At 44.3% G+C, this 16,242-nt stretch overlaps 1 protein-coding gene across 1 annotated transcript in view; it reads left to right on the forward strand.

Annotated features, from left to right (window-relative positions):
* LOC143816735 (uncharacterized) overlaps positions 1–16,242 on the forward strand; it is a 34,107-nt gene that overhangs the window by 8,294 nt on the left and 9,571 nt on the right. The window lies entirely within an intron of this gene.

The following is a 16,242-nucleotide window of genomic DNA, read 5'->3' on the forward strand; positions in this document are numbered from 1 at the left end:
GTCAGGTCGCTAGTCTTACCCATGATGGGGGTTTTGAGTAATGAACCAGGCAGGGAGTTTTTAAAAGCCTCAGGTATCTTTTGCATGTGTTTAGAGTTAATTAGTTGATTCAGAAGATTAGGGTAATAGGTCATTTAGAGAACCTTTTCTTGATATGCTAATTTATTGAGACAGGTTTTTTGGGTTATCAGGAGTTGTAGGCCAAAATCATCAGTATTAAAACAATAAAAGACCTGACAAATTTCAGTTGGTGGATAATGAATCTATAATATATGAAAGTTTAATTGTAATCATTACATTATGGTAAATAATGAAATTTAACACTATATGCTAATTTTTTGAGAAGGACCTGTATTATCAGAAGGGCTTTCCACGTTATTTTTTTAAGGTCATATTGTTATAAAAATAGCAAAATCGTCCTCACTCCCTACTGCTCTATCGCTGCATCTGTGCTGTGTGACACCCGCTAGGGCCGTGGGGTACTCGGAACCGGGTCGGATGATTCTTAAAAGAGTGGTCACGGCAGCGGGACCTGGTACGTGGCCCTGGGCGCGCAATAAAGAGATGAGGGAATGTTGGTAGAGGATTTCACGTGACGCCACCTGTGGACTATTTAGAGTTCATTATACTATACTAGATTGTGGCCCGATTCTAACGCATTGGGTATTCTAGAATATGCATGTCCCTGTAGTATATGGACAATGATGATTCCAGAATTCGCAGCAGACTGTGCCCGTCGCTGATTGGTCAAGGCAACCTTTATGACATCATCGTCGCCATGGCAACCATTATGACATCTACGTCGATACTGTGCCCGTCGCTGATTGGTTGAGGCCCAGGCGGCCTCGACCAATCAGAGACGTGGGATTTCCAGGACAGACGGAAAAACCCTTAGACAATTATATATATAGATGAGGGCTGCATTATACTGTAGGGAGGACTATGGGGAATGCATTTTACTGTATGGAGGACTATGGGAAATGCATTATACTATATGGAGGACTATGGGGGTGCATTGTACTATGTGGAGGATCATAGGATGCATTTTACTATATTGAGGACTATGGGGAGTGTATTCTACTATATGGAGGACTATGGGGAGTGCATTATAATGTATGGATGACTGTGGGGTGCATTATACTATATAGAAGAGTATTGGGTGCTATATGGAGTACTATGGGATGGATTATACTATATCGAGCAATATGAGAAGTGAATTAAACTATATGAAGGACTATGGAGAGTGTATTATACTATATGGAGGCCTATGTGGCACATTATACTATACTATGAAGAAGTGAGAAAGCAGCTGCAGCCCGAACTTCCTAGCCATGTTCGATTTCTCCAAAGGCGGGACAGTAACGCCAGCACTGATTGGGTGCCAGGGTCACATGTCACAGCAACCGCAGGGGGCCCCAAGACCGAGAGTGCTGTCACCACTGGAACGGTGTCGGCACAGGAAGTGAGTATAGGCTTTTTTTATTTTATCAGGGCCAAACATTTAGATCAAGAAGGGGTTTTCCAACTAGTGGACAACCCATTTAAGATTTCATGTATTTTATACACACTCATGTTCTTTTACATATTATGTGATTGTAATGTGTTTATGTTAAGTGTTAAACTTTAAAAAATCTAACATAAACTACAGTTATAGAAAAAAGTTAAATGTGGAAACTCCTTTAACAATGAAGAGTTGTTAAAAACTAAAATCTGTTTAAAGGGCAAAAATGCTTTTTACCTGCAGATAAAAAGATTAATCTGCTGCCTGGATGCTTTATTAGAAGCATGGATACCAAGAGAAAATGAATTTATATCCTTATGGGAACCGCTCGCTTTCAATCATACGGGCGTGCATGGAGCAGTTACGTCACCACTCACTTCACAGTAATCCCTCCTCGGCAGTTTGATTGACAGCCTACTCTTTTCACATCTGTGCAGGGCAGGATGTAAATTAAAGTGCAAGGCAGTGATTATGACCATATAACCAATCAGATGTAAGATTTCATTTTAACAGCGCAGTGTAAGAAATGGTCGTATCTTGCCTGCCAGTTGCGTGGTATCACTGTGGAGGGCAGTAGTGTTGCGTATGAATGTTTCCAACATGCCATGTTCAATTTAATGAAGAATTATGATAGCAAAGTTCTATGTATGCACTCAAAGGGTCATTTATAAACAGAGGAATGTTTTCCTGATCAATTTCCGGACCTTCCCATTACAGCAAAAAGCAGTATTTATGGTTTGTAGGTGATAAGGCATAACAAAGAATCCGTGGCCAATGCAAAAAAAAAGAAACCACATGTTTAGATACTCAATGCTGCAGACATCCGTAAGATTATGAGAAGCCCCTCAAAAATTGCCGTGAAGATTATTTCAGCAAAAACATATTGCTGTGTAAGGCTACGTTCACATTTGCGTTGTGCGCCGCAGCGTCGGCGCCGCAGCGCACAACGCAAACAAAAACGCGGCAAAACGCACGCTAAAACGCTGCGTTTTGCGCCGCATGCGTCCTTTTTGACCGAAAGTTGGACGCAAAAAAAATGCAACTTGAAGCGTTTCTTGCGTCCAACGCTTGCGGCCATGCGGCGCAAAACGCAGCACAACGCATGTCCATGCGCCCCCATGTTAAATATAGGGGCGCATGACGCATGCGGCGCCGCTGCGGCGCTGACCGCAAATGTGAACGTAGCCTAATACAGGTGTCAGGATACAGCGCACAGAGGCATGAGGCAGAAGCAGTCAGGGATGATTATAGTTCTATTCATATACAGTGATTTAAAGTACAGTAAGGGTACCATTACACAGTACCATTTTGATCGCTACGACGGCACGATCCGTGACGTCGCAGCGATCGTATGATTATCGCTCCAGCGTCGTAGACTGCGGTCACACGTTGCAATCACGGCGCTGGAGCGATGCCGAAGTCCCCGGGTAACCAGGGTAAACATCGGGTTACTAAGCGCAGGGCCGCGCTTAGTAACCCGATGTTTACCCTGGTTACCAGCGTAAACGTAAAAAAAACAAACAGTACATACTCACATTCCGGTGTCTGTCCTCCGGCGTCTCAGCTTCTCTGCACTGTGGAAGCACAGCAGCCGGAAAGCACAGCGGTGACGTCAGATGTCACCGCTGTGCTCGCTTTCTGGCTGGCCGGCGCTCACAGTGCAGAGAAGCTGAGACGCCGGAGGACAGACACCGGAATGTAAGTATGTACTGTTTGTTTTTTTTACGTTTACGCTGGTAACCACGGTAAACATCGGGTTACTAAGCGCGGCCCTGCGCTTAGTTACCCGATGTTTACCCTGGTTACAAGCGAACACATCTGCTGGATCGCTGTCACACACAACGATCCAGCGATGTCAGCGGGTGATCAAGCGACGAAAGAAAGTTCCAAACGATCTGCTACGACGTACGATTCTCAGCAGGGTCCCTGATCGCTGCTGCGTGTCAGACACTGCGATATCGTAACGATATTGCTAGAACGTCACGAATCGTACCGTCGTAGCGATCAAAATGGCACTGTGTGACGGTACCCTAACTCTTAACAATTAGTGTTAGTAATTAGGCAAATTAACATTCAAACAAAGATAACAATAAACTTGGAAAAGCAAAGAAAGTACAGTATTTGTCTTTCTAACATCAATGTTCTGTTCGCGACAGTAGAGTGCCCAGTTGTGGGAGCCACCGCGTAAGTTCTCTCGCTGCAATTCTGGCCCTAGCGGGGTCACCAGGTTTTTCCGCTAAGCTGCAAGTCCCTCTCTGACGTAGCCTATCAAAGCCCGTTGAGTCTCCCACGCACCAACCGGCCCCCTCCCAACCTAAGACCCTAATCCCAGCCGACCCTGGTATCATAGAGGATAGCTGGAAGTGAAGGCCCTGCTCACACGCACTGTCCTTCCGCAGATGCAGGTGCGTCCTTGCCTGTTGCAGTCTCCTCAGGGATCTTGTCGGCTTGACCATCAACTGAAGTTTCTCAGGACTGAACCGAAGTGGACTAGGCCTCGGCTCCTGACAAGCGGTGTCTGATCTCTTGAGCGTTACTGGCATAGGGCATGGCTCCTGGTCTCGACCAACGCAGGCATAACCAGGATTCCTCCTGTGCAGAATCTGGGTCTTGTCAGGCAATGGCCAACACCTTGATGTCGCAGACTTTCTGCTCAGACCTGTTACGATGGCCTCAGCGACACCTCTGGAGCGCATCTGCTCCACTCTATTCTCTAATGCCAAATCTGCATGTGCAGGGCTTTTACTGTATATCCTGGAAGTCCTTCCTGTGGGTCACCTGATCAGGTCCAGCACCCGAAGTCGCTCCTCCTGCAAATCTTCCAGCATCATTTGGTTCCGCTGTATTTCGCCTTGCCAGCAGATGGCAGTCTCTCCTCATTAGTGGCATATCCAGCAAGGGCTCTTCAAGAATTTCAACGCTTCTTATTACAGACTAGACTGTGGCCCGATTCTAATGCATCGGGTATTCTAGAATATGCATGTCCCCGTGGTATATGGACAATGATGATTCCAGAATTCGCGGCAGACTGTGCCCGTCGCTGATTGGTCGAGGCAACCTTTATGACATCATCGTCGCCATGGCAACCATTATGACATCTACGTCAATACTGTGCCCGTCGCTGATTGGTCGAGGCCTGGCGGCAGACTGTGCCCGTCGCTGATTGGTCGAGGCAACCTTTATGACATCATCGTCGCCATGCTGTGCCCGTCTCTGATTGGTCGAGGCCTGGCGGCCTCGACCAATCAGAGACGCGGGATTTCCAGGACAGACAGACAGACAGACAGACGGAAAAACCCTTAGACAATTATATATATAGATGTGCATGAAAATCACTTAACATACGAGTAGGCCCCTAATCAGGTAACCCATCCTGGCACCCCATCTATCCATCCTGGCCCCCCCATATATCCATCCTGGATCCCCTATATATCCATCCTGGCCCCTCCATATATCCATCCTGGCTCCCCCATATAGCCATCCTTGCCCCTCCATATATCCATCCTGGCCCCTCCAAATATCCATCCTGGCCCCCCCATATACCCATCCTGGCTCCCCCATGTATCCATCCTGGCCCCTCCATATATCCATCCTGGCCCCTCCAAATATCCATCCTGGCTCCCCTATATATCCATCCTGCCCCCCATATATCCATCCTGGTTCCTTGTCCTGTCCCCTCCATATATCTATCCCACCCAATATATCAATCTTGGTCTCTCCATATATCCATCCTAACCCCTCTACATATCCATCCTGGCTACCCCATATATCCAAGCTGGTCCCTTGTCCTGCCCTCTCATATACCCATCCTGGTTCCTTGTTCTGTCCCCTCCATATATCTATCCTGGCCCCTCTATATATCCATCCTAACACCTCTACTTATCCATCCTGGCTACCCCATATATATCCATCCTGGTCCCTTGTCCTGCCTCCCCATATACAGTGGGTACGGAAAGTATTCAGACCCCTTTACAATTTTCACTCTTTGTTTCATTGCAGCCATTTGGTAAATTCAAAAAAGTTCATTTTTTCACATTAATGTACACTCTGCACCCCATCTTGACTGAAAAAAAAGATGTAGAAATTTTTGCAAATTTAATAAAAAAGAAAAACTGAAATATCACATGGTCATAAGTATTCAGACCCTTTGCTCAGACACTAATATTTAAGTCACATGCTGTCCATTTCCTTGTGATCCTCCTTGAGATGGTTCTACTCCTTCATTGGAGTGTTTAATTATACTGATAGGACTTGATTTGGAAAGGCACATACCTGTATATATAAGACCCCACAGCTCACAGTGCATGTCAGACCAAATGAAAATCACGAGGTCAAAGGAACTGGCCAAGTAGCTCAGAGACAGAATTGTGGCAAGGCACAGATCTGGCCAAGGTTACAACAGAATTTCTGCAGTACTCAAGGTTCCTAAGAGCACAGTGGCCTCCATAATCCTTAAATGGAAAAAGTTTGGGACCACCAGAAGTCTTCCTAGATTTGACCATCCAGCCAAACTGAGCAATCATGGGAGAAGTGCCTTGGTGAGAGAGGTAAAGAAGAACCCCAAGATCACTGTGTCTGAGCTGCAGAGATGCAGTAGGGAGATGGGAGAAAGTTCCACAAAGTCAACTATCACTGCAGCCCTCCACCAGTCGGGGCTTTATGGCAGAGTGGCCCGAAGGAAGCCTCTCCTCAGTGCAAGACATATGAAAGCCCGCATAGAGTTTGCTAAAAAACACATGAAGGACTCCCAGACTATGAGAAATAAGATTCTCTGGTCTGATGAGATGAAGATAGACTTTTTTGGTAATAATTTTAAGTGGTATGTGTGGAGAAAAACAGGCACTGGTCATCACCTGCCCAATACAATCCCAACAGTGAAACATGGTGGTAGCAGCATCATGCTATGGGGGTGTTTTTCAGCTGCAGGGACAGGATGACTGGTTGTCATTGAAGGAAACATGAATGCGGCCAAGTACAGAGATATCCTGGATAAAAACCTCTTCCAGAGTGCTCTGGACCTCAAACTTGGCCTAAGGTTCACCTTCCAACAAGACAATGACCCTAAGCACACAGCTAAAATAACAAAGGAGTGGCTTCAAAACAACTCTGTGACCATTCTTGACTGGCCCAGCCAGAGCCCTGACCTAAACCGAATTGAGCATCTCTGGAGAGACCTGAAAATGGCTGTCCACCAACGATCACCATCCAACCTGACAGAACTGGAGAGGATCCCCAAATCCAGGTGTCAAAAACTTGTTGCATCATTCCCAAGAAGACTCATGGCTGTACTAGCTCAAAAGGGTGCTTCTGGTCAATACTGAGCAAACGGTCTGAATACTTATGACCATGTGATATTTCAGTTTTTCTTTTTAAATAAATTTACAAAAATTTCTACATTTCTGTTTTTTTCAGTCAAGATGGGGTGCAGAGTGTACATTAATGAGAAAAAATGAACTTTTTTGAATTAGCGAAATGGCTACAATGAAACAAAGAGTGAAAAATTTAAAGGGGTATGAATACTTGCCGAACCCACTGTATGTCCTCCATCCTAGTATATATGTCCCTCATTCTGGTATATATGCCATCCATCCTGATATTTATGTCCTTCATCCTGGTATATATGTCCCTCTTCTTGGCATATATCCCTGAGTACCCCATGTACATCTCCCCCAAACACAGTATGATGGGCTCACAGCTCCGCTATATACAGTAAATTGCCCCACAGCTCCGTTATACGATACGATACACTTTATTGATCCTGAGAGAAATTATGGTATTACAGCAGCATTACAAACAGCATTCCAAGCATTGCAACATGACAAACAGCATTATATAAAGCAATTCCTAGACACAGATCGGTACTTAAATCTTAAATCTCTGATCATTGCTGTTAGTGCACCATCCATAGGTCATTGTCGTCTTTCGCCCTTAGGAGATTGTTATACATCCCCATAGCAGTGGGCACAAACTATTTCCTGAATTTCTTCTTCTTGCACCTAAGTAGGATTTGATGGCTGCTGAATGTGCTCTTCTGCTTCAAGAACAGCTGGTATAGTGGGTGTGTATTATTGTTCATTATATTCTAATTTCGTGAGAGGCACCTGTATATACAATGGGGGAAATAAGTATTTGATCCCTTGCTGATTTTGTAAGTTTTCCCACTGACAAAGACATGAACAGTCTATAATTTTAAGGGTAGGTTAATTTTAACATTGAGAGATAGAATATAGAAAATAAAATCTGGAAAATCACATTGTATAAATTATATAAATTGATTTGCATTTTGCAGTGAGAAATAAGTATTTGATCCCTCTGACAAACATGACTTAATACTTAGTGGCAAGCACAGCAGTCAGATGTTTTTTGTAGTTGATGATGAGGTTTGCGCACGTCCACTCCTTTTAACAGATCATCTCTAAATCATTAAGATTTTGAGGCGGTTGCTTGGCAACTCGGAGCTTCAACTCCCTCTCTAAGTTTTCTATGGGATTAAGGTCTGAAGACTAGCTAGGCCACTCATTGACCTTAATGTGCTTCTTTTTAAACCACTCCTTTGTAGCCTTGGCTATATGTTTTGGGTCATTATCTTGCTGGTAGACCCAGCCACGACCCCTTTTTAATGTCCTGGCAGAGGGAAGGAGGTTGTCACTCACGATTTTACTGTACAAGGCTCCATCCATTCTCCAATTGATGTGGTAAAGTAGTCCTGTGCCCTTAGCAGAGAAACACCCCCCAAAACATAATGCTTCCACCTCCATGCTTGACAGTGGGAAGTGTTCTCTGGGTCATAGGCAGCATTTCTCTTCCTCCAGACACAGCGAGTTGAGTTAATGCCAAAGACCTCAATTTTTGTCTCATCTGACCACAGCACCTTCTCCCAATCACTCACAGAATCATCAGGTGTTCATTGGCAAACTTCAGACGGGCCTGCACATGTGCCTTCTTTAGCAGGTGGACCTTGCGGGCACTGCAGGTTTAAACCTTTACGGCGTAATGTGTTACCAATGGTTTTCTTGGTGACTGTGGTACCAGCTGCATTGAGATTATTAACAACACCCATAATGTGGTGGTGCACCATCTTGGGTGTCAGGTTCGGGCATTACTACATGAACAGTTTCCTGGAAAGTGGATTGGTCGTTGTGGGCCAGTTGAATGGCCACCAAGGTCTCCCGATCTGACCCCCTTAGACTTTTATCTTTGGGGTCATCTGAAGGCAATTGTCTATGCTGTGAAGATACGAGATGTGTAGCCTGTGCTAGCATTTCCTCTGCGGTGTTGCTATCAGTGTGCCAAGGGGAGGAGAAGAGGGTTGCATTGACAATCCAACACAATGGGCAGCACTTTGAACACATTTTATAAGTGGTCATAAACTTGTAAATAACTCATGACAGAGTAAAGTTATGTTAAAACCAAGCACACCATTGTATTTCTTGTGAAATTCTCAATAAGTTTGATGTGTCACATGACCCTCTTCCCATTGGAAAAAATAAAGTTGAATCCAAAATGGCCGACTTCAAAATGGCCACCATGGTGTCCACCCATCTTGAAAAGTTTTCCCCTAATGTGCCATAAACACGAAGGTGATATTACCAACCATTCCCATTTTATTTAGGTGTATCCATATAAATGGCCCACCCTGTATATATATTTACAAAGAAAATGCTTCAAATGAGAAGCTGGAATGGGTGAATACAGCACACTTTTTTTTACTTGTTCTCATTAGAGTGCTGCTTCCATTCCATTTTTCTACAGATAGATAGATAGTGAGACAGATAGATAAGTAGATAGATAGATAGATAGATAGATAGATAGATAGATGATAGACAGGTACATGGGCGGACACACCACATGTGCAGCCTGTGCAGCTGCACAGGGGCCCAGGAGGACAGGGGGCCCGACCAGCTGCTCAAATATCTTACTCTCTCATAGAGCCAGCGGCTGCATCTACACTAAGAGAGGAAGGGGCCGTACCTGAGCCTTTTGCTGTCAGAGAGGGGCCTCTTCCTCTCCCCTGAGTTGATGCTGCCACTGGCTCTTTAATATGATGAAGGAGCCCTGGACACGCCCCCCGGAATCCTTGGACACGCCCCCAGCTTCTCTTCCTGGTGCAGGCAGGAACAGGCCTGGTAAGTATGGCTGATCTCAGCCAGTCCTGTCTCCTGCCTCCTCCTCACTGCCTCTGAGCAGTCAGTACATCTGTCACCTCTCCTGCCTCCTGAGCAGTTCTGACAACTGAACTGCCTGATCAATGTTCACATGAGCTATCACATCAATCCCTCCTGCCCCCTGTAGCTACCTCCACCACCTGTACTGAGGGGGCTTTATTGAAAAACTGCGGCACTGGCCCATTCAGATGCAGGAGCTGCAGTGTGAATGTTGCCTGAGTGGCCAGTGCAGCCATTCCTCAGTAAAGACCCCTCAGTACAGGGGTGGTAAGTGTCTACGGGGGGAGGGGAGGGTGATGTGATGGCCGATGTTCACATGAGTCAGACACCTGACGCGACCTCGACCAATCATCGATATTGGGGCGGGAGTTAAACACCGCTACACTTTTTACTATGCCTATGCAGCATCAATAATAAACACTTATAATGTTAAAAATAATAATAATTTAAAAAAACACATTATATTCTCGCCGTCCACGCCAGCCTTTCCTGCTCCTCGCGCTCCGGTCCCAAGAATGCATTGCGGCAATGAGGCGAGACTGCTACATGATCAGGGGTTATTGCCGCAAAGCATTACTGGGAACGGAGCATCGCAAGGAGCATCGCTAAAGGCCTGCGCTAGATCCGGGAGCCGCCGGAGGGTGAGTATATAACTATATTTTATTTTAATTGTTTTTTAGACAGGGATATGGTGCACACATTGCTATATACTACGTGGCCTGTGTTATATACTACGTGGGCTGTGTTATATACTGCATGGGCTGTGCAATATACTGGGTGGGCTGTGCTATATACTACGTGGCTGTGTTATATACTACGTGGCTGTGTTATATACTGCATAGCTGTGCAATATACTACGTGGGCTGTTATATACTGCGTCGCTGTGCTAATATACTGTGTGGGCTGTGTTATATACTGCATGGGCTGTGCTATATACTGCGTGGCTGTGTTATATACTGCATAGCTGTGCAATATACTACGTGGGCTGTTATATACTGCGTCGCTGTGCTAATATACTGCGTGGGCTGTGTTATATACTGCGTGGGCTGTGCTATATACTACGTCTCTGTGTTATTTACTATGTGGGCTGTGTTATATACTGCGTGGCTGTGCAATATACTACGTGGGCTGTGTTATATACTGCGTGGGCTATGTTATATACTGCGTGGGCTGTGTTATATACTGCGTGCCTGTGTTATATACTACGTCGCTGTGCTAATATACTGCGTAGGCTGTGCTATATACTACATGGCTGTGCTATATACTGCGTGGCCTGTGTTATATACTACGTCGCACTACATACATATTCTAGAATACCCGATGCGTTAGAATCGGGCCACCATCTAGTATATATATATGTACCTATGCACAGTGCTCATATGTATCTGTGGGACACAAAGATAATCACAGTACACTATATATATATGTATATATATATGTATGTGTGTGTATTAGAACCTGAGTGTACAGTAGTTATCTGTGTGTGTATAATTATATATATACAGTCATATGAAAAAGTTTGGGCACCCCTATTAATCTTAAGCTTAATGTTTTATAAAAATTGGTTTTTTTGCAACAGCTATTTCAGTTTCATATATCTAATAACTATTGGACACAGTAATGTTTCTGCCTTGAAATGAGGTTTATTGTACTAACAGAAAATGTGCAATCTGCATTCAAACAAAATTTGACAGGTGCATAAGTATGGGCACCCTTATCATTTTCTTGTTTTAAACACTCCTACCTACTTTTTACTGACTTACTAAAGCACTTTTTTTGGTTTTGTAACCTCATTGAGCTTTGAACTTCATAGCTAGGTGTATGCAATCATGAGAAAAGCTACTTAAAGTGGCCACTTGCAAGTTGTTCTCCTGTTTGAATCTCCTCTGAAGAGTGTCATCATGGGCTCCTCAAAACAACTGTCAAATGATCTGAAAACAAAGATTATTCAACATAGTTGTTCAGGGGAAGGATACAAAAAGCTGTCTCAGAGATTTAACCTGTCAATTTCCACTGTGAGGAACATAGTAAGGAAATGGAAGAACACAGGTACAGTTCTTGTTAAGGCCAGAAGTGGCAGGCCAAGAAAAACATCAGAAAGGCAGAGAAGATTAATGGTGAGATCAGTCAAGGACAATCCTCAGACCATCTCCAGAGAGCTGCAGCATCAACTTGCTGCAGATGGTGTCACTGTGCATCGGTCAACTATACACCGCACTGTGTTTTTTTGTCGCCATGCATAACACCTTTTTGTATTACCAAACAACTCAATCTTGGTTTCATGAGTCCACAGGACCTTCTTCCAAAAATAAATTGGCTTCTCCAAATGTGCTTTTGCATACCTCAGCCGACTCTGTTTGTGGCGTGCTTGCAGAAACAGCTTCTTTCGCATCACTATCCCATACAGCTTCTCCTTGTGCAAAGTGCGTTGTATAGTTGACCGATGCACAGTGACACCATCTGCAGCAAGTTGATGCTGCAGATCTCTGGAGGTGGCCTGAGGATTGTCCTTGACTGATCTCACCATTCTTCTTCTCTGCCTTTCTGATGTTTTTCTTGGCCTGCCACTTCTGGCCTTAACAAGAACTGTACCTATGTTCTTCCATTTCCTTACTATAATCCTCACAGTGGAAATTGACAGGTTAAACCTCTGAGACAGCTTTTTGTATCCTTCCCCTGAACAACTATGTTGAATAATCTTTGTTTTCAGATCATTTGACAGTTGTTTTGAGGAGCCCATGATGACACTCTTCAGAGGAGATTCAAACAGGAGAACAACTTGCAAGTGGCCACTTTAAGTAGCTTTTCTCATGATTGCATACACCTAGCTATGAAGTTCAAAGCTCAATGAGGTTACAAAACCAAAAAAAGTGCTTTAGTAAGTCAGTAAAAAGTAGGTAGGAGTATTTAAAACAAGAAAATGATAAGGGTGCCCATACTTATGCACCTGTCAAATTTTGTTTGAATGCAGATTGCACATTTTCTGTTAGTACAATAAACCTCATTTCAAGGCAGAAACATTACTGTGTCCAACAGTTATTAGATATATGAAACTGAAATAGCTGTTGCAAAAAAAAACAATTTTTATAAAACATTAAGCTTAAGATTAATAGGGGTGCCCAAACTTTTTCATATGACTGTATATATATATATATATATATATATATATATATACATACAGTATACTGTATATGCTACATATAATGCACACACATACACAGTCATGGCCAAAAGTGTTTTCATGTATCGATGTGTACTTTGGTTATCTATGCATGTATGTATGTACAATATATAGCAAATAGATAAATGGCTGCACTCAATTTTACTGTGCTAAAGCAAGGAAATGTGCGATACATGAAATGTGAATAGCATAATGGCTTGTGAAATCTATGAAAAAACACAAGAGATGCTTAGCACAAGATTACCTTGACGTTTGGTGGATGGGCTCACAATTTTTGGCAAAATCTTGTGCTAAGCATCTCTTGTGTTTCTTCATAGATTTCACAAGCCATTATGCTATTCACATTTCATGTATCGCACATTTCCTTGCTTTAGCACAGTAAAATTGAATGCAGCCATTTATCTATTTGCTATATGTCTTTTTTGGTTATGCACCAGTTGAGACTATATTGCTGTTCAGTCAGTTTTCTTATATTTACTATGTACTATTTTTTCTGACTTGAACGCCCCGCCCTTCACCATGCTGTGATTTTAATTACATCCAAACACAGTTGGTTCCGACCTTCCTATAAATGCAGGCTTTACCATGTTATTAGCCATAGGTAAGTGTTCACACTAGGCAGACAGGTCAGGTACCCATCCGATCTGAGATTACCTTGACGTTTGGTGGATGGGCTCACAATTTTTGGCCAAATCTTGTCTTGTCTAGATTGCTGTTCAGTCAGTTTTCCTATATTTACAATATATATATATATATTAGTACCTGAGACACAGTAGGTAGTAAGTGTAAAGGTAAATATCACTTAAAAGGAACATGTCAGCAGTTTTGGCTGCTATACGATACGGCCACCACCTTTCAGGGCTTATCTACAGAATTCTGTAATGCTGTAGATAAGTCCCTGATCCGACCTGAAAGATAAGAAAATAAGTTTTATTATACTCACCTGGGTGTCGTAGGTCAGGGTCCGGCGCCTCCCATCTTCTTGCGATGCCATCCTCCTGTTGCTTCATGGCTCCCCGGCATCGCGCTCCTGCACAGGCGTACTTATCTTTCCTGTTGAGGGCAGAGCAAAGTCCTTTAGTGCGCAGGCGCTGGGCCTCTCTGACCTTTCCTGGCATCTGCGCACTGCAGTACTATGCGCAGATAAGTACGACTGCGCAGGAGCGCAATGCCGGGGAGCCATGATGCAAGCAGGACGGCGGCGATCATAAGAAGATGGGAGGTGCCGGACCCGGAGCTGTGACACTCATCGGACCGGACCGCCCCCGGGTGAGTATAATAAAACTTATTTTTCTTCTCTTGCAGGTCGGATCGGAGGCTTATATACAGCATTATAGAATGCTATAGATGAGCCCTGAAAGGTGGTGGCTGTATATTACATCTGCCAAACCTGGTGACAGGTTCCCTTTAACGGGGCATTCCCGGGGCCAGACAAATTACCAATGCAGCTGCATCGGGCCCAGAAGTGGAGTGCGGCCACTGACACCAGCGATTATTGCAGCTCAATCTTCATCCTTGGACGCACATTCAGCTGAAATATATTGCAGCGCCGGTGATCCGCCGGTTCCGCTGCAGTACATGCCACTGACCAATTTGCATCCAGCATCTGACCTCGGTGTGTCCATGATTGGGGGGCATATGGCAGTGACGACAAGTCAGCTGGCGGCTCTTGCGCCGGTTGCAGAAGAGGATGCCGTGTGGCGTAGGAGCGGAGAAAGGTGAGTAGAATCGAGTTTTTTTTATGGGTTGCAGAAGAACAAGACAAATTGAGAAAGGGGCAGGTAGCACTATGCCCGACATGGTGTCCCCTCCTCCCTCTATGCAGGGACACCAGCTTACTCACCGGCCCATGGCACTGTCTCCAGCATGCTCCTGCCTTCTACCTCCACTATGCATGCTGCACTGTGTCCCGATGACGTGCCTAGGGTGCATGTGTGCGCACTCCCCTGTTCTAAAAGGGGCAGCATGTGCACATGGTAAATGCTCAGCTGGGATGCATTTAGTTAAATGTGTGTTCACTTGCAATGTGTCTCCTAGCCAAAAGCGTGGAGACAGCTTGTATAAAAAACACCCTCCCCAGTAGGGAGGTGCCTGAGCAATCCCTATAGTTACAGTATGTTAGGTGGTTGGTGTGTATGCAACTGTATGTTGCCAGGTCCCCATCCCTAGTCTGATATAGTATCCCATATCCCATACCCTGTGTACTGTTATTAGTGCTCGCTTCCTATGACTGCTTCGCGGTGTCCGTATCCTGAAATCGCATCTGCGGTAAGGTACCCTCCCATCCCTTATTGCGTAACATCCTCTCTATTTATGTATGGTGCCGTCCTTTATTATATAGCGTCTAGTGATGAGCGAATATACTCATTACTTGAGATTTCTCCAGCATGCTCGGGGGTCCTCCGAGTATTTTTTAGTACTCGGAGATTTCGTTTTCTTCACCGCAGCTGAATGTTTTACATCTGTTAGCCAGCATAAGTATATGTGGGGGTTGCCTGGTTGCTAGGGAATCCCCACATGTACTTATGCTGGCTAACAGATGTAAATCATTCAGCTGCGGCAAGAAAAAGTAAATCTCCGAGCACTAAAAAATGCTTGGAGGACTCCCGAGCATGCTTGAGAAATCTCGAGTAACGAGTATATTCGCTCATCACTAATAGCGTGCTGTTATGTGGAGCGCCGTCCATTATTACACAGTATCATCTCTTGTCATCTACAGCACCGTCCCTTACATTGAGTATTCTCATTATTTTTGTTATTCACAGCGTCTTCTCTTTATTGCATGGTGTCCTCTCCTGTAAAATGTAAATTGACTGCTGAGGGAGCAGCATCTGACCAGAAGACCAGTCCATCAGCCGCATCCATCACAAAAGAAGCTTTCCCACACTCCATCAGCCATCATTTCAGTTTATATCTAACAGGAGTGGATGATATGTAATAAAGAACAGGGGGGTAATAAATAACAAAAATAATGAGAATCTGATATGTAAGGGACGGTGCTGTACATAACAAGAGGGAACTATATGATAAGGGACGGTGCTATACATAAAGAGAGAGCACTGTGTAATAAGGGGTGGCAATATATATGAGAGGAGACTGTAAAAAAAATATGTATATCTGTAGCTTGGTCGCGATGAAAGGAGGGGGGCCCAGATACATTTCTTGCACAGGGGCCCTAAGCTGTCTGTGTCCACCCCTGGACAGATAGATACATAGATAGATACATAGATATGAGATAGATAGATACATAGATAGATAGATATGAGATAGACAGATAGATAGATTAGATAGATTGATTTTGCAGCAATGCCAGGTATTCCACGATTAAAAAGAGGGAAGGAGGAAGAGGGAGAGAAGAGAGTGATGCCTACCAGAGAGAATGAAACCCTACAATA

Source organism: Ranitomeya variabilis, chromosome 3, assembly GCF_051348905.1.
Source record: "Ranitomeya variabilis isolate aRanVar5 chromosome 3, aRanVar5.hap1, whole genome shotgun sequence".
NCBI lineage: Eukaryota > Metazoa > Chordata > Amphibia > Anura > Dendrobatidae > Ranitomeya > Ranitomeya variabilis.